The sequence below is a fragment of the Megascapheus bottae genome, chromosome 16, assembly GCF_031878675.1.
Source record: "Megascapheus bottae isolate mThoBot1 chromosome 16, mThoBot2.hap1, whole genome shotgun sequence".
NCBI lineage: Eukaryota > Metazoa > Chordata > Mammalia > Rodentia > Geomyidae > Megascapheus > Megascapheus bottae.
This window is the reverse complement of record NC_143524.1, coordinates 11,901,523-11,919,158: the sequence shown is the minus strand read 5'-3', so window position 1 is coordinate 11,919,158 and position 17,636 is coordinate 11,901,523. Positions and strand designations below refer to the sequence as shown.

The 17,636-nt window shown below is 44.6% G+C and overlaps 1 long non-coding RNA gene and 1 pseudogene across 2 annotated transcripts; one reads left to right on the top strand and one right to left on the bottom strand.

Moving 5' to 3' along the window:
• The first annotated feature begins 2,350 nt into the window (after positions 1–2,350).
• Positions 2,351–7,635, top strand: LOC150052868 (uncharacterized). Of its 2 annotated transcripts, none has more exons than XR_016538130.1 (3): positions 2,351–2,558; positions 2,883–2,943; positions 7,329–7,635. It is a non-coding gene; the product is annotated as an uncharacterized LOC150052868 (long non-coding RNA). The 2 variants fall into 2 exon arrangements; XR_016538131.1 differs by lacking the exon at positions 2,351–2,558 and adding an exon at positions 2,661–2,748.
• A 975-nt stretch (positions 7,636–8,610) lies between these two features.
• On the bottom strand, positions 8,611–10,489 carry LOC150052867 (profilin-1 pseudogene; annotated as a pseudogene).
• Between the last annotated feature and the right edge of the window lie 7,147 nt (positions 10,490–17,636).

Genomic DNA, 17,636 nt, shown 5'->3' with positions numbered 1-17,636 from the left:
CCTGAGTTCAAGACCTAGCACCAGTGAGTACACACACTGTCCCTGCCCCTACTCACATATACACACCAAGAAACAAAGGAAGGAAGGAAGGAAGGGGGAGGGTGAAAGGGGGGGAAATATCATCAGGGTCTTGACTGAAGGATGATACTTTTTTCTATAGTTGGAGAAAGCTACTGAAAAATTTGAAGTGTTACCATGGAAAAATTAACTGTCTATGTCTGGAAAATAGATTGGCAAGAAGCTAGAGATGGAAAGATCGCTGGGAGCGTCTAGCAGCAACCTGAAGGCTTGATGTAGACAGACTGTGGTGTGCGGCTGGAAAGATAAGGGAGCAAAAAACCCCAGAAGATCACAGATTCACGCTCTCAGAGCAAGACTTTGCCATTTATTGACAGTTATGTTCTAACCTACACACAAACCTGTGTAAATCGTATGACACCTCAAGTTCTTGGATGGCTATTCTAAGCCACTAGCATATCACCATAAAAGAAGCATGTAGATACCTGAATCAATAACAAATAGAAACTGGGGGGGGAAACGATGAATATAGAATACAAGACAACTGGGGCTGGGAGTTTGGCCTAGTGGTAGAGTGCTTGTCTAGCATGCATGAAGACCTGGGTTTGATTCCTCAGTACCACATACATAGAAATAGCTGGAAGTGGTGCTGTGGCTCAAGTGGTAGAGCTCTAGCCTTGAGAAAACTCCAGGACAGTGCTCAGGCCATGAGTTCAAGCCCCAGGACTGGCAAAAAAGAAAAATACAAGACAACGGATAAGAAAAAGGATTTTTAGACTGTGCACTGGTGGTTCACACCTGTAATCCTAGCTGCTCAGGAGGCTGAGATCTGAAGATTGAGGTTCAAAGCCAGCCCAGGCACAGAAGTCCCTGACACTCTTGTCTTCAAATAACCACCAGAAAACCGAAAGTGGCACTGTGGCTCAACCTTGAACAAAAAAGCTCAGGGACAGTGCCCAGGCCCATATATCAAGCCCCAATGACCAGGAAAAAAAAAAAAAGCGGCAGAGGGGGGATGGTTTTTTGGGTGACCAAAATGCAAGGGGAAGGAATGGGGAGAAGAGGCAAGATGCCATGGCAGTGGGGGACTTGCTCTTTTTCTTCTAGAGTGTCTCCCTTTCTGATCTACCAGTGCTGAAGGGCCCCTCTGTGTTAAGGGTCTGTACTATTTCATTAATTTTTAAAAATTTGATGTTTTGTTTTTATTTTCAGTATTGGGATTTGAACTCTGGCCTTGTGTTTATTGGGCTTGTCCTCTATCGAGTGAGCTGTGTCTCCAGTCCTCCTTGCTCTGACTCTTCAGGATCCAAGGTGTGACTGTTTTGCTCAGGCTGACCTGGACACCGATCCTCCTGTTTCTGCTTCCTGATATAGGTGAGATGGCAGGTATATACCATGGTATCCAGCTGTTGGTTGAGATGGAGTCTCATGGCTCCTTGGCTCAGGTTGACCTTGAATAACAGTCCTGCCAATCTCCACTTTCTAGGATGACAGATACATGAGAGTATAACCTGCTTCTGTTTTGGCCTTAAACTCATGATCCTCCTGCCTGTACCTCTTTAAGTTCTGGGAATACAGACCTGGAACACACAGCTCTTCAGTGAGTTCTTGAAAGAACCTCAGAAGGTAGGGAAAGTGTTACTGTTATACTTACTTGACAGATAAGGAGACTAAAAAAGTCAGGTCAGTTGTCCAAGGTCACCAGGACAATGGGTAAGTGATGGAGGGCGTGGATCTACATTTTCTTGTCTCCAGAGTGCTTGGGTGTAAGAGTTCCTGGGAAGCTCTCTCATCCTTTCTTTCATAGGCATATGATTTATAGCACTCATCTGGATTGGGAGATGGAGTAAAAGGGGGACTGGGGAACTATTGTCTCTAAAATTAGCATTTTGATTTCTCCCCTGAGAGCCAAACCGCCTGTCAACTACAGGAAGAAATCCAGTTTTTCTCTGCTCTAGGGTGTTCCCTTGCATGCAATTTATTATTTCTCAAGACCTAAATATCCCACTATGCTGCATTGCACTGCTTCCAGTCAGTGAAGTAGAAGGATATCTATTGACCATTTGAGTCAAGCACCCGTGGCTCACACCTATAACCCTAGCAGCTCTGGAGGCTGAGATCTGAGGATTGTGATTCCAAGCTAGCGTGGGCAGGAAAGTTTGTGAGACTCTTATTTATCTCCACTAAACTTACCAAAAAGGAGAAGAAGAAAAAAAAAAAAACCCAGAAGCAGTTCCCAGGCCTTGAATTCAAGCCCCAGGACTGGCACCCTTCTCATCCCCATCCCCCACACACACACAAAAAAAAGAGAAAAATAAGTACTAAAATAGAATATTTGTATGGATCACCAAAGGGGATTATTTAAATTTGAGGTTGTTGGAATAGAATGTCCTTGCTCTTGATTAATCAGGAACACTAAATATTTCCCCAGGAATGGACTTCATTCCCTGCTAGGGTTTAACCCTAGGTCCTGCTCAGAGGCCTGAAGGAAAACTGAAAATCTATCAGAAGACAGGATTGAAGCATTCATCTCCTTTTAGGTACTGGTTCTGCCAATTGCCCGCTGCAGATTGGTTTTCAATGTTATTGCATCCTGCAGTATGAGCTGGGGGGGATGTGACTTATGAAAGCTGCACCAGTGGGTTCCCTTTCAGTAATTTTGGCTTCCAGGATTGGCTAAGTAAAGGAAACATGCACAAGGAGGGGATCAGAGAACTGGAAGACAGCCAGGTTAGTGTAGCATTTGCTCTTCTCTCTCCTGGGCCAGACTATCCGGCCACATCTGTCTTTAAAAGTTCAAGACTCCTGTGTGCTGGTCCTCACTAGGGGACTGGCTCAAATAATGACTCCCTTGGCTCTTTCAGAGTCTGCTCCTTGCACTCCCCAAGCCGGAAACACAGCAGCATTCCTTGTGCATTCACTTCTGTAAGTAACTGCATGATTCCACTCTAGTCAAATGACCCAATGTGAATGTGCCATCTATTTCATGTGAAAATCCTGATTGATATACCCAGAGAAGTTTAATGACTTGCCCAAGGTTGTGGAAGAATTTGATTACAAACCAGTAGGTGCTAATAAGAAGAGATAAAATGGTGACAGTATTTTATAGTTTACTGGGCACTTTAATAACCTTAATCTCAGGGTACAGGAAAGGCATTAAGCTTTCTATTTAGAAGCTAGGAAATTGAATTTTCAAGAAGAGAATGGCTTAGTCACAGCTGGGGGACATCAGTACCAGCCGGTGACCCAAATGCTGTGGCTCTGTGGCCCTACCTCCACATCAGCCCCCAACCTCTAAGCCCCCTCAGGAACCTGGAAACCAAACACACCCAGAATTCCATCTTCCAGGCCCAGTGCTAGCCACTTTGTGAGGCAGCTGCTGCCATCCCTTATTTTACAGATGAGAAAAGTGGGAGGTTTGGAAAGCTAAATAGCTTTCTTGAAGTCACACAGCCGAGAGGTTGGTTGAATTGGACCTTAGGTCTTTTTGCCAGTTCCTTCTACCATCCCACACTGCCTCTACCCACAGGGAGGGGGGTAGGGTGTAGATTTCTACAGGCTGCAGGCCTGGTACATTCATTGTTATTTTCTCCCAGTCAGCCAATCTCAGGCTGGTGTGCAAACTAAGGCTTTCAAGGAGCCAGGAGTTTGGCCTAGTGGTAAAGTGCTTGCTGAGCATGCATGAAGACCAGGGTTTGATTCCTCAGTACCACATACATATACATGTATATGTATATGTATCATATACATAGAAAAACTAGAAGTGGTAGTGTGGTTCAAGTGGTAGAATGCTAGAAGAAAAAGCCCAAGGACAGTGCTCAGGTCCTGAGTTCAAGTCCCAGGACTGGCAAAAAAAAAAAAAAGAAAAAAATGCTTTTGAGGAGAGAACCATCTCTGTTGTGGCTACTGAAGGGCTGCTGGCACCAGAGGGTAGTCTTCAGTTTTGAGCTGATCTATCTGATAAGAAAAATTATTCTTGGCCAATTAATTCTCATAGCATGAACAGCAGGGGGTTACTGCTAAAAGTTAAGCATTGTCCTAGTGTCACCTACTCTCTATATGGCCTTAAGGGTCATTTACTACCTAGCTGCTGGTGACTCATGCCTATAATCCAAGCTACTTGGGAGACTGAGATCTGAAGATCCTGGTCCAATCCAGCTGGGCAGGAAATTCTGAGAGACTTTTTATTATTATTATTTTATGTATTTACTTTTGTTTCTGTAGTACCAAAGAATTGAACCCCGGGCCATACACATGTTGGGCAAGCACTCTACCATTCCCAGTCCTGAGAGACTCCTATTTCCAATACCCCAAAGCTGGAGGTAGAGCTGTAGCTCCAGTGGTAGGCTAGCCTTGAGTGAAAAATCTACAGGATAGTGCTCAGACCCTGGGTTCAAGCCCCAGTACTGACAGAAGAAACAAGGAAGGGAAGAATGCAGGAAGGATTATTCAAGGCTTAACACAGTTTCAGAGTCTTTCTCGAGGTGGGCCTCAAACTCCTCAAAGAGAGGCCAGGTTGGCCTCAAACAGATTCTTTCTTTTTTTTTTTTTTGCCAGTCCTGGGCTTGAGCTCAGGGCCTGAGCACTGTCCTTGGACTTTCTCAAGGCTAGAGCTCTACCACTTGAGCCTCAGCACCACTTCCGGCTTTTTTTCTATATGTGGTACCGAGGAATCGAACCCGGGTCTTCATGCATGCTAGGCAAGGACTTTAACCACTAGGCCAAACTCCCGGCCCCAGATTCTTTCTCTTTGTCTCTTTGTCTGTCTCTGTATCTGTCTCTCTGCCAGTCTTGGTGCTTAAACTTAGAGCTTGGGCTCCGTCCCTGAGCTTCTTTTGCTCAAGGCTAGTGTTCTACCTCTTGAGCCACAGGGCCACTTCCGGCTTTTTCTGTTTATGTGGTGCTGAGTAATTGAACCCAGGACTTCATGCACTCTAGGCATGCACCCTACCATAAAGCCATTTTCTCAGTCCCCTAAAGAGACTCTCTATCATACCCCCTCAATACCTAGGACTAAAGATGTACACCACCAAATCTGGCCCTCCACAAATATTTCTTGAATGAAACCACAAACATTTGCAAAAATCAGACTCTATCCCTGGGTCTTCTTCAAAAAGTTTTCCTCTGGGCTGGGAGTTTGGCCTAGTGGTAGAGTGCTTGCCTAGCATGCATGAAGACCTGGGTTCAATTCCTTGGTATAACATATATGGAAAAGCCAGAACTGGTGCTGTGGCTCACGTGGTAGAGCATTAACCTTGAGGAAAGCCCAAAGACACTGCTCAGGCCAGGACTGGAAAAAAAAAAGTTTTTCTCCAAGGGTCTTCACTGTGAACCATAATTCCAGGAATCCTGTGGGAGCCAAGACTGAACAGATATTGTCACAAGAAATGGAGAGTGGCTTACTTCTCTTCTCCAGCTCTAGAAAGTACTGAGTGAAGGCCTACCATGCCCTCCCCACTCCTCTGTTAATGGGATATAGGCCTAACAGTATTACAAATTCACAGGGTTCCTTTGCCCTTGACTATAGCTCCCCATTCATAGATACTAGTACACTCCCCTCTCCCCGCTGCAACTCTTCTAAAAAAAACCTTCATATAGGAAAGGAACTGATTAATTCTGGCACATTGGATTTGTGAACAGTAAATAAGGATACTAGCAGTTTTCACAACAATTAAGACACTTGAAATGACAAAGGATTTTTGTGACATTTCCTATAAGACTGACCACATAATATTTGAGGACCCATAAGAAATGAACATGTGGACCCCTTGTTTAAATAAAAATAGGGGGGCCAGGAGTTTGGCCTAGTGATTGAGTGCTTGCCTCACATACACGAAGACTGGGGTTTGATTCCTCGGTACCACATACATAGAAAAAAGCCAGAAATGGTGCTGTAGCTCAAGTGGTAGAGCTCCAGCCTTGAGAAAGCCCAGGGACAGTGCTCAAATCCTGAGTTCAAGGCCCAGGACTGGCAAAAAAAAAATAGGACTGGGAGTCTGGCCTAATGGTAGTTAGTGAGCATGCATAAAGCCCTGGATTTGATTCCTCTATGCCACATATACAGAAAAAGTTGGAAGAGGTACTGTGGCTCAAGTGGTAGGGCACTAGCTTTGGGAAAGCTCAAGGACAGTGCCCAGGCCCTGAGCTTAAGTTCCAAGACTGGAAAAAAAAATGCTGGGCCAGGAGTTTGGCCTAGTAGTAGAGTGATTCCTTTGTGTGCATGAAGACCAGGGTTTGACTCCTTGGTACCATATACATAGAAAAAAGCCGGAATGGTGCTGTGGCTCCAGTGGTAGAGCTCTAGCCTTGAGAAAACTCAAGGACAGTGCTCAGGCCCTGAGTTCAAGCCCCAGGACTGGAAGAAAAGAAAGGGGTAGAGAGAGGGGGGAGGGGGAGGGAGAGAGAGAGAAAGAAAGAAAAAAAAATATGTTGGATGCCAGTGGCTTACATCTGTTATCCTAGTTACTCAGAAGGCTGAAATCTGAGGATCATGGTTCAAAGCTAGCCTAGGTAGGAAAGGCCAGGAAACGCTTATCTCCATTTATCATAACAAAACCAGAAGTGGAGTTAGGCTCACAGTGGTAAAATGTTTGCCTTGAGCAAAAGAGCTCAGGGACAGCACCCAGACCCTGAGTTCAAGCCCTACAATCAACCCAATAAGTAAATAAATAAAATTAAGAGTTGGGTGTTAGTGGCTCAGGCTTTTCTGTAATCATAGCTACCCAGGAGAAAGAGAACGTGATTCACCAGTTTGGGCAGGAAAAAAAACAGAAAACAAAAAACAAAAAACAAAAGACCAAAAAAAAACCCCTTGAGACTATCATTTCCAATTACTCACCAAAAATCTAGAAGTGGAGGTATGGTTATAGTGGCACAAGTAAGAACACAGGGCCCTGAGTTCAATCCTCAGTACAGGGGCATGGGTAGCCTACCAAATAGCTATGCATTGAGCCAAGTACAGAAGCTCTTCTAAGTGTGGGTCATACCCCATAACACTGGCCCTGCCAGCTGGTTTTGGAGGTCATCCAGGGAATTTGTTTGGAGTCCCTGCCTGACCTCACTATGTTTGGGGGACACTGTAGCTTCCCAGAGACTATTTTACATGAGCGCCAGAAGAATAGTCCTGACAGTCAGGAGATAACAGGCATCCAGAAAGATGCTGCCCCTTTACTCAAAATGCTCTTTATTCTCCATGGTTTCCAGCTAAGTCCATTATTGCAGAGCAGAGTCAAGTTAATCTAGCAGCCAGGGAGTTGTTTTCCTAAGACTCTCTAGAAGGTAAACATGACATTCTTCCATTTTGTTTACAGGACACATTGGCATGGAAGGAATTTCTGTTGTCACCACAGGCTACTGTTTACCTGTCCTTCACACACCTCCAAGGATCCAGGCCTTCTGCTGCCTGAGGAGTCCAGTCACTAGAAGAGCTGGGCCACATTTGTGATGAGGGTGAGGCCAGGAGAGGAAGAGACTGGGCAGGCCCGGGGGTGGAAGCCATGAATGAAAATGGGAGGGGTCACTGTTTACATTTCCTGAAAGCCACCCAAGGAAAACTCTGAACTGCATTTGTTAATTCATTCAACTAATAGAGATTTATAAGTACATTGTAAGTGTGATTGAGGGTTTGAGTTTATTTTTGGAAATGGTTCAAAACCCAAAAGTTACATAAAAGTTTAGGGTAGGAAAAAAAAACACCAAAAAAATCACAAAATATTTTTCTATTCCTAAGTAATTCCTTTCACTGCAGTCATCAGCATAATTTTTTTATTGTGGTGGTGGTAGAGCTTGAACTCAGAGCCTGAACGATGTCCCTGAGCTTTAATTTTTGACCTGTCATGCGGCTTGAACTCTGGGCCTGGGCATTGTCCCTGAGCTTTTCAGCTCAAGGCTAGCAGCTGTCACTTTAAGCCTCGGCACCACTTTTGGTTTTCTGGTGGTTAATTGGAGATAAAGAGTCTTATAGACTTTACTGCCTGGGTGAGACAGTGATCTGCAGATGGAGCCTCCTGAGTAGCTACAACTGCCAGGGTGAGACACCAGTGCCCAGAACTAGTTTTTTTTTGTATGCATGCAGAATAGTTTGTATAAACACGTTTGTATATGTTTTATTATACATTATATATTTATGTGAGACTTTTATCTCCAATTTATAAAAAAAAAAAAACAGAAATGGAACTATTGCTCAAAGTGGCAGCCTTAAATACAAAAGCTTAGGGTCAGCACCCAGACCCTGAATTCAAACCCCAGGATGAGCCCGCACGCGCTCGCGCGTGCACACACACACAGAAGGGAGAGAAAGAAAAAAAACAGTGAAGACAATAGAGTGAGGTTCTATACGTGTGGAAATGTCACAATTAAATCTCTTTTTAATATGTGCTAATAGCAAATGGGTAAGAAAAGTTTCCTTATAGTATCCTCCTTGTACCAATGTATCATAATTTATATAACCCGATGAAGGGACAGGTTCCTCCAGTGTTCTGTTCCCATAAACAGATGGCCAATACCCCAAAATAAAAATGGTATATGTGTGTGTATGGGAAGGGAGGGGGGTGCAAAAGCTGTGGGGAGTAGTGGGGGAAGGAATGGACGAGGTCAGTACTGGGAACGCCGCAGGTGGGAGGCCATTTCATAACATTTCTTGTTGATCAAACCGCCATGGACACCTTCTTTGCCCATCAGCAGGCCTAGCGTCTTGGCAGTCATGGTGACAGTGACACTGAAGGCGGGGGCTCCGCCAGTGCTCTTAGTACGAAGATCCATGGTGAATTCTCCATCTTGTAGCAGTGAATCCCGGATAACAGAACATTTCTGGCCCCCAAGTGTCAGCCCATTCACAAAAAAACTTGACCGGTCTTTGCCAACCAGGACACCAATTTCAGCTGGCGTGATGTTGACGAAGGTTTTCTCGGGGACGGCGGCCCAGACGGAGGGCGAGTCCGCCATGAGGTTGTCGATGTAGGCAGTCCACCCGGCCATGGCGCTGTTCCTGGGGCTGCTGTAGGCGCTGCTTCGGGGGGCCGCGGGCTGGGCTCGGGCTGCCCTCGCACTGCCACTTCCTAAGGGCTTCTGTTCTTTCAGGAACACAGTCTTGGCTAGTGAGGAGACCCAATAATCAAGAACCTAAAGGAAGCTGGGTGCTCATGGCTCTTGCCTGCAATCCTATTCAGGAGGCCGAGATCTGACTATAGTTCAAAGCTGGCCCTGGGCAGAAAAGTCCCCTTGAGACTCATCTCCAATTAAGTACTCAAAAACGGAAAGTGGCGCTGTGGCTCAAGTGGTAGAGTGCTAACCTTGAACATGAAGCTCTGGGCCAGGAGTTTGGTCTAGTAGTAGAGTGCTTGCCTAGCATGCACGAAGACCTGGGTTTGATTCCTTGGTACCACATACACAGAAAAAAAGCCAAAAGTGGTGCTGTGGCTCAAGTGGTAGGGCTCGAGCCTTGGGAAAACCCAGAGTCCAGGACTGGCCAAAAAAAAAAAAGTGCTCAGGGACAATGCCCAAGCCTTGAGATCAAGCCCCACAACCTACGAGAGAAAGGAAGAATCCAGATGAACGAATGAGGAAATGTCTGATAGTGATACATGTTCTGGGGCTGGGAACTCAAATCCAGGTGATAGTTAGTTGTCGGGGTTCTTCGTCCCCAGTCCCTCTTGACTAGTCGGAGGGATGGGGAAACACATATCCTGACCAGTCCAGGCCTTGAGAGGAGAGACCCACTGTCCTCCTGCACTCAGCCTTCCTTCCCTGGAGCACGAACAGACGCCACGCAGCTTCATCAAGGCAGGAAAATCTCTTAAAAACCCCCTCCTCCTTATATTGGGTGCAGGAGCCTATCGGCACAACAGGTGGGCAGGATAAAGAGGCCCACTTGTTTACCCCTACTACAGGTCTCAGCAGAAAGTTATTAGACATGGTATTACTCGGCCCCCGACATCTCCCCCGTTTTTATTTTAGAAAAAAAGACAAAACCTAGGATGTGTGGGGCTACCATCATATCCGATCGACTGTGCCTGTCTTAGGTGTCTCCAAGCTCGCTAGTCTTCTTACCCGTCGTGGGATCACCAAGTCCTTTTCACTTGGCTCCCGTCTTAGGTTGATAGGCTAACAGCTGGGACTTACCTGTCTCTGAATACCAGATGTCCATTTAAACAAATCAGACCTGAGGGGATGCACCTATTTCCATGGGAGCAGATGCCTGTCACATTAGCATTTGCTTTCTGCGTTGACTTCGCAGGCAAGCAATATAGACATATTACAATTATAGCACATAAAAATAAATCCAAACCAATCAATCCTGCCCATCTTTGATCAAGTCCCAAAATAGTCAACCAATCACCCAAAGTTAGAATATTGTCATTTGTGCACATAATTCCAGTCCTCACATGCTGATTAATGGCTTATTCAAAGCATTCTCTGTAGGAACCGCAGTGGCAAGGACAATACTTGCGGCAGTGGCAATAGCCACCACCATGGCCAGGAAAATACCAAAGTCTCTTTTACTGATGAGCGGGAAAGCATTCTCCTCCGCCTGCACAGGCACTGGTATATACTGAAGGGCTCTGACCACAACAGCCAGAGAAAACAGGGAAACATTTCACACAAGCCATAGGGACTAGCAGGGCAATGGAAGAATTAGAAGAGTCTTCCAATCCCTCCCCTTTTTTTGTTTTAAACTACTGTCTCCCATGTCTCTAATTTTTCCTATTTCACCTTCCAAAAATGACTCTGGTCCCTTCATTTTAAGGGGGTTATGGGCGAAGATCCATTTTCTGTAACTTCAAGCTGGCTCAGGGGCATTGTCTCTATATTTTGCCAGGGACCCTAAAAAGCTTTAGCCTGTTTTCAACTGTTCTGCACCCGAGCACAGGCTTTCTAAATCACTACCACTTAATTCTCTTTCTCAAGTCTGCGCTTTTCACCTGTTCTTAAACTGTTTACTCCTGTGTAGACTTAGATTTACCTTTCACACACACATTCGAGGTCGTTCTGGTCTGAACCCATTCAGTTCTATTCTAAAATCCCTTTACACACATTCATTCCCTTTTATACACACATTCACCGTCGTTCTGGTTTGAACCCATTCGGTTCTATTCTAAAATCGCCTCGCCCTTTATACTGCTCTGGCCAGAGACCCCCGCGAGGTTCCCCCCTACCGTGCCCGAAGTGACCTGTGCTTCGGAGGTGATCTGGACTAATTTCTCACACACACATTCAGGCAGTTACTTCCCTTTCTCCTGTTTACCACCTTTTTCCTTTTTCTCTTTTTCTTTCTTTTTCCCTGTAAGCAATTTTAGCCTGCATTTTCCCTTCAGGTTTCCCTGGCCTTTCAGTCCCTTTTTCTTTTTCTTTGCATTTTCTTCCCTTCAGGTTTCTCTGGTTTTTCAGTCTTTCTGTACCTTTTAGGTTTCTCCGGTTTTTGTCTTTGAGTTTTTCTTCTTTGACTTTTGCAGGTAGTTCCTCCTGTTTACCATCTTTTTTTCTTTTGCTTTTTCTGTCTTTTTCTTTGTCCTTCTCTTTCTCCTTGTCTTCCTGTCTTTTTCCCTGTGAGCAACTTCAGCCTCCATTTTCCCTTCAGGTTTCCTTGGCCCTTCAGTCCCTTTTTATTCCTTTCAGGTTTCTCTGGTTTTTCAGTCTTTCCTCCATGAATCTCTCACTTGGCTCAAATCTCAGTCATGCCCCTTTCGTGCCCCACGTTGGGCGCCAGTATGTCGGGGTCTTTGTCCCCGGTCCCTCTCCACTAGTAGTAGGAGGTATGGGGAGAAACACACCCTGATGAATCCAAGCCACGAGAGGAGAGGGCCCACTGTCCTCCCGCAATCAGCCTTCCTCAGAGCACAAACAGAGACGCCATGCACCTTCATCAAGGCAGGAAGCTCTCTTTCTCCAAAAACAAACAACAACAACAACAACAAAAAAACCCTCCTCCTTATATTGGGTGCGGGAGCCTATCAGCACAACAGGTGGGCAGGATAAAGAGGCCCACTTGTTTACCCCTACTATAGGTCTCAGCAGAAAGTTATTAGACATGGCATTACTCAGCCCCTGACAGTTAGTGAGGTGCCATTTTAGAGGGGATGCAGGACACCCTTGAATAGCGGAGCTGTGGTTGTGGGCACAAGTGTTGGATAATTTGCAAGGGACACTGTGCCTAACTGTACATGCTGCCCATGAGCAAGAGGGGGGGGCAAGTCAGCACATGGCGGTTGCTGGAAGTCGTTCTAGCAGGTCCATTTCCCACCCGGGGCAGCACAGTCTTCTTGTCTTGGTCTTGTTTTCTATTTTGGGTCTCATTTCATCAGAATGAATAAACAAAGGGGAAATCATCAAAAACCACAACAGAGCCCTGATGGGGTGGAGGAAAAGGCAGAAATGAGCATGTGGGGTTGTGGGGAGGAGAGATAAAAATAAAGCAAACAAACTAGAGTCTTACAGAGGCTCTGGGGCAGTGGAGGCTACAGATGCAAAGCAGGACCAAATGGCGGAGTCTTTGGGGCAAGAGGTTTATGAGAAGGGGGACTGAAGTCCAAATAATTTTGCCCTGGGAACTGGTCAATTGTCCTGACTTGTAAGGGAAAGAAGCAGAAATTGCAGTCCAAGGGCTTCTTCGCCCCCCCCTTTCCTGGTTCCTTGGGGGTGTGCAGTCTCTCTCTGGAGAAGAGGAGCCCGCTGAGTACATTCCATTCCTGGGAGCTGCTGGGAGAGAGGACGCTGGGGCCCCAAATGCCATTTGGAGGTTAGAGGCTGAACTCTCTTTACACAGAATTTGGTTCCCTAGCAGATTACTGGAGAGCCACAGAGGGGGAAAACCCCCAAGTGGAAGAGAAATGCAAAGAGCAAGGATCCCCAGAAACCAAGGAAGTTCCAAGAACCTAAACAGGCCTAGGAAAGAGGTCCAGGACAGAAGAGAGAATGAAGTTTCCTCCTGGAACTGCAGCTGGCATGAGCTTTTTCTCCTAGCCCATCCCCCCAAGGGGCCCAGCACTTCCACCTTGCCATTCACATAAACAGCTTCTGAGCAACTGTGACCAGTGCAGGAAAGTCTGTGAGACTCTTATCTACAGTTAACCAGCTCTAGCCTTGAATGAAGAAGCTCAGAGATTGTGGCCAGACCCTAAGTTCAAGCCCCGACACTGACAAAAAAAAAAAAAGCCCTGAAATTTGAAGTCTTTCTATGAAAAATAAAAGCATAATGACTAACTTTCCATTTCTTCTGTTAATTACATATTGAATTGATACTATTTTCAATAACTAGATTAAAAAGAAAAAATGTTTTAAAAATTGACTATCAAAGCTGGGAATGTGGCTTAGTAGTAGAGTGCTTGTCTAGCATGCATGAAGCCCTGGGTCACAGTCCTCAGTACCACATAAACAAAAAAAGCCAGAAGTGGTGCTGTGGTTCAAGTGGTAGAGCTCTAGCTTTGAACAGAGAGTCTCAGGGACAATACCCAGGCCTTCAGTTGCAGCCCCACAACCAACCAAAAATTAATTATCATAATAAAAACCAGGGCTGTAGGTGTAGCTCAGCAGTACAGCATCTCTTTACTTCTGGGCCCTCTGCTTTCAGCCTCAGTAGATGGAGACTGACAGGGGGAAGTGGCACTAATGCATCCTTTTCTTGTCTGTGGTCTAAGGATGCCTTGCTGTGAATGGCCTGGCCCAGGGCTGCTTCATGCTGGGTGGGCTGCTATCTGGGGTGATAACTGGATTCAAGTCGTACAGGAAAATGGAGGGCACCACGGTAATAAAATCCTTCCATTTTTGGCCTGAGAAGTTCTTTAGAGATTGTCTGGTCCAGTCCGAGATTCAGGATTCCTGATCCCAGTCCTGGGTTTTTTTGTTTTTTTTTTAATAGCTCACAGCAGGGATGGTCCACATATTTTTCCAATTCTTTTTCCTAAGTACAAAAGCAATTAAAAACTCAGCTGCTGCACTAAACCAAACCAGACTTGGAGATTTTGTTTTCTTACTCTTGAGCTTTTGGTTTTGTTGTTGTTGTTGTTAAGAAAAAGTTCTTCTTGGTGCATGGAGGGGAAAAAAATTGAAAGATACCTTTTGAGTTTCATTTAAAGAATGGCTATTGTATAAACATTAAAAATATTCTGACATATCTTAAAATTCTTATTATAAGTAAAATGGCTGAGTATTGCCTACCTACTGTCATATACGTTGTGCATTTAGTGTTTAGATAAAAGCACATGCCTGGGTATTGGTGATAAGTTACTAACTGGAGGGTAGCACCAGCTTCATTTAATTGAGCTTGCCTATGAGTACTTAGCTTTCCTAGTCACTAGATAGCATCTTATTCAGGTGCTACACGTTAAGGCTTTAGCATGAAGCCCTTGCTCAGACACTTAGAAGCTGTTTGTGCTCAAGTAACGAATTTAATCTTTCTGAATTTCAGTTTCTGCATCTTGTAAAATGGGGTGAACAAGAGTATCTACTTCAAAGAGTAGACAGACGTAAGAATTGAAAAGGAATCCTCCTGTGTTGCCCAGGGCTGCTGGCTCACATCTGTAATCCTAGCTACTGACGAGGCTGAGATCTGAGGATCAGGAATCAAAGCCAGGCTAGGCAGGACAAGTTCCTGAGACTCTTACCTCCAATTCAAATAACCACCAGAAAACTGGAAGTGGAGCTGTGGCTCAAAACGATAGAGCACTAGCCTCGAGCAAAAGAATTCAGGGACAGCACCCAGGCCCTGAGATCAAGCCTTATGACTGACAAAAAAAGAAAAGAAATGAAAAAAGATCTGCATTATGAACCTATAGGCCCAGCTATGATGGAGGCTAGAGAAAGATTACTTGAGTTAAATACCAGCGTGGTGGTAAAATTCAGTCTTCTAACTAAATAAATGGATTATCTATGTCAAACTTACAGCATGGTACCTACTAGTAAATAGCCAATAAATTGTTATTTTATTATTTACTTATTAAAAGTGAGATCTGCAAATTAGGTGCTATGTCAATGAGGATTATTAAAATTTCACTGATATTGAAAGTAAGCGTGAAAGATACCTCAGATTCCATACAGAAAAATTTAAACATAAAAGTGTGGGAGAGGCCAGGAGTTTGGCCTAGTGGTAGAGTGCCTGCCTAGCATGCATGAAGACCTGGGTTCAATTCCTCAGTACCACATACATAGAAAAAACCAGGAGTCAGGCTGGGAGTTTAGCCTAGTGGTAGAGTGCTTGCTTAGCATGCACAAAGACCCGGGTTCGATTCCTCGGTACTGCATACATAGAAAAAAGCCAGAAATGGTGCTGTGGCTCACATGGTTGAACTCTAGCCTTGAGAAAGCTCAAGGACAGTGCTCAGGCCCTGAGTCTAAGCCCAGGACTGGCAAAAAAAAAAGTGTGGGGGGGAAAATAATTATGATCACTCATAACGTCTCTATGTCAAACCATTGATTGTTTTTTTCTGTCCCTTTTCAGTCCTTTCTCTAGACAAAGGCCAAAAAATTATTTTTTTTTACTTTGTATATATCCTTTAATTAAGAATTGGGTTTCTAGCTGGGTGGGTGTGGTCATATACATCTGTAGTCTCAAATACTTGGGAGGTTGAGGCCAGTGAATCACCAAGTGTGAGGCCAGCTTGGGTTACAAAGGCAGCATCACAATATTAAAAACATAAAGTTGGAGCTAATGTTGGTAATGTACTCCTAGCTGCTCAAAGAGGCCCATCTAGAGGATCATGTTTCAAGGCCAGCTTTGGTGGGGACTGTGCTCCCTCTCCAACAGAAACTATCAAAAGGCAGAGCTGGATGGCTCCAACGGTGGAATACAAACATAACAAGGGTTCAAACCCCAGTATTGCTAAAAGAAATTAAGGCCCTGAGTTCAAGTCTCCATACTGCCAAAAGAAATAAAATACATTTTGTCTTTAACATTATTTCATTATCCTCTTGTTATTTATGAGACTTCAGGGCCAATTGATAGCACACCAAAGTAAGATCATGAGAGATCATGCATATCTTTCTCTTATTGAAAGACCTCCTTCTCATTTTTTGAAGAAACTTTGCTCTTTTTGGAGGAAGGGGAATGTTACAGTAGCTTACACTTGCAACCTCAGCTGTTTGGGAGGTGGGGATTGAGAGGATCACAGTTCCAAGTCAGCCTAGCCCAAGTGATCTAAGAAAAAAGAAAAACTTAACCTTAAAATCAAAATATAGGCGGGGAGTTTGGTCTATGGTAGAGTGCTTGCTTAGCATGCTTGAAGACCTGGGTTTGATTCTTTGGTACCACATACATAGAAAAAAGCCGGAAGTGGTGCTGAGGCTCAGGTGATAGAGCTTTAGCCTTGAGAAAGTCCAAGGACAGGGCTCAGGTCCTGAGCTCAAGCCCAGGACTGGCAAAAAACAAAAACAAAGAGAGGCTGGAGGCTTGCCTAGCATAATGGAGATGCTGGGACTAATTTCCAGAACTAGGAAGAAAGGATTTGGGGAGCTTTTAAAAGAGGCCAAAAGAGTTCAGTTAAACTCCTTGAACTTATTTTTATTAAATGGCGATGTTGTTTGATCCTGGGGTTCAGTCACTGATTTCCAATCAGCCTTACTGCTAAATGAAGTCAGGAGTGTTCTAGTACATGCTTTTAATCTCAGATGGAGGAAGGAGGATCCAGTGTTCAAGGCCAGCCTGGGTCACATAGTGAGTTTCAGGTCAGCTTGCGCTGTCAGAATACACAGAAACCATCAGGCTTTCACAAGGTCCTAGAAAGGAATAAAATAGCCATAGAAATTTTTAAAAAGACTTTTTACTACCATATATTAGTGCTAGGAGGTGATCGTTCCATATATACAGACAATGTAAAAGCAGGGATAAATGCAAATAAACAACAACAACCCCAAAACCCACCTTCATGTTTTTATTTTTGAGAAAAAAAAAAATGCTGATTTAAGGCTTTGACAAATGCTGGCTGAAGACTTCCAATAGAGGGCGGTATAACATTACAAAGACTAAATCCCATCCTGTGGGTTTGGGGTAACAGGATTCTTAAGTATTAAAAAGAAAAGAAAAAAAAGAACAGAGGGCCAGGTGTTGTGAATCACACCTGTAATCCTAACTGAGATCTGAGGATTGCAATTTGAAGCCAACCCAAGTAGATAAGTCCATGAGATTCAGTTAACCACCAAAAAAAAAAAAAAAAGCTGTGGCTCAAGTGGTTAAGGAGGACGTGGAAGGAGAGCTGTTGCTAGCCTTGAGCACAAAAGCTCTCAGCCCTGAGTTCAAACCCCAGGACCAATATAAAAAGAAAAAGGAAAAAAAGAAAAGAACAGAGGAGGAAGAGTATTGAGCATCTTAGAACTAAAGTCTAGCCATACCTCATGTCACAGGTGAGCAAATACAGACTTAAAATGGGGTTGGGGGGAATCTTGCTCCAAACTATGGCCAGTACACTGTGCCTTGTACACCTTGACCAGGTGGTCATCTCTAGAGGATTTACTTGGTGCCAGCACCCTCACAAGCACTCTTCGTGTATTGTGTGTTTAATCACACACACCCTTTTCAGTTCTGAAGTTGAGATGTCAGTGAGTTGTCTGGTATTGCTCTGCCTGTGCCCACAGTTCTCCTGTCATTTAAAAAAAATTTTTTTGCCAAGTCCTGAGGCTTGAACTCAGGGTCT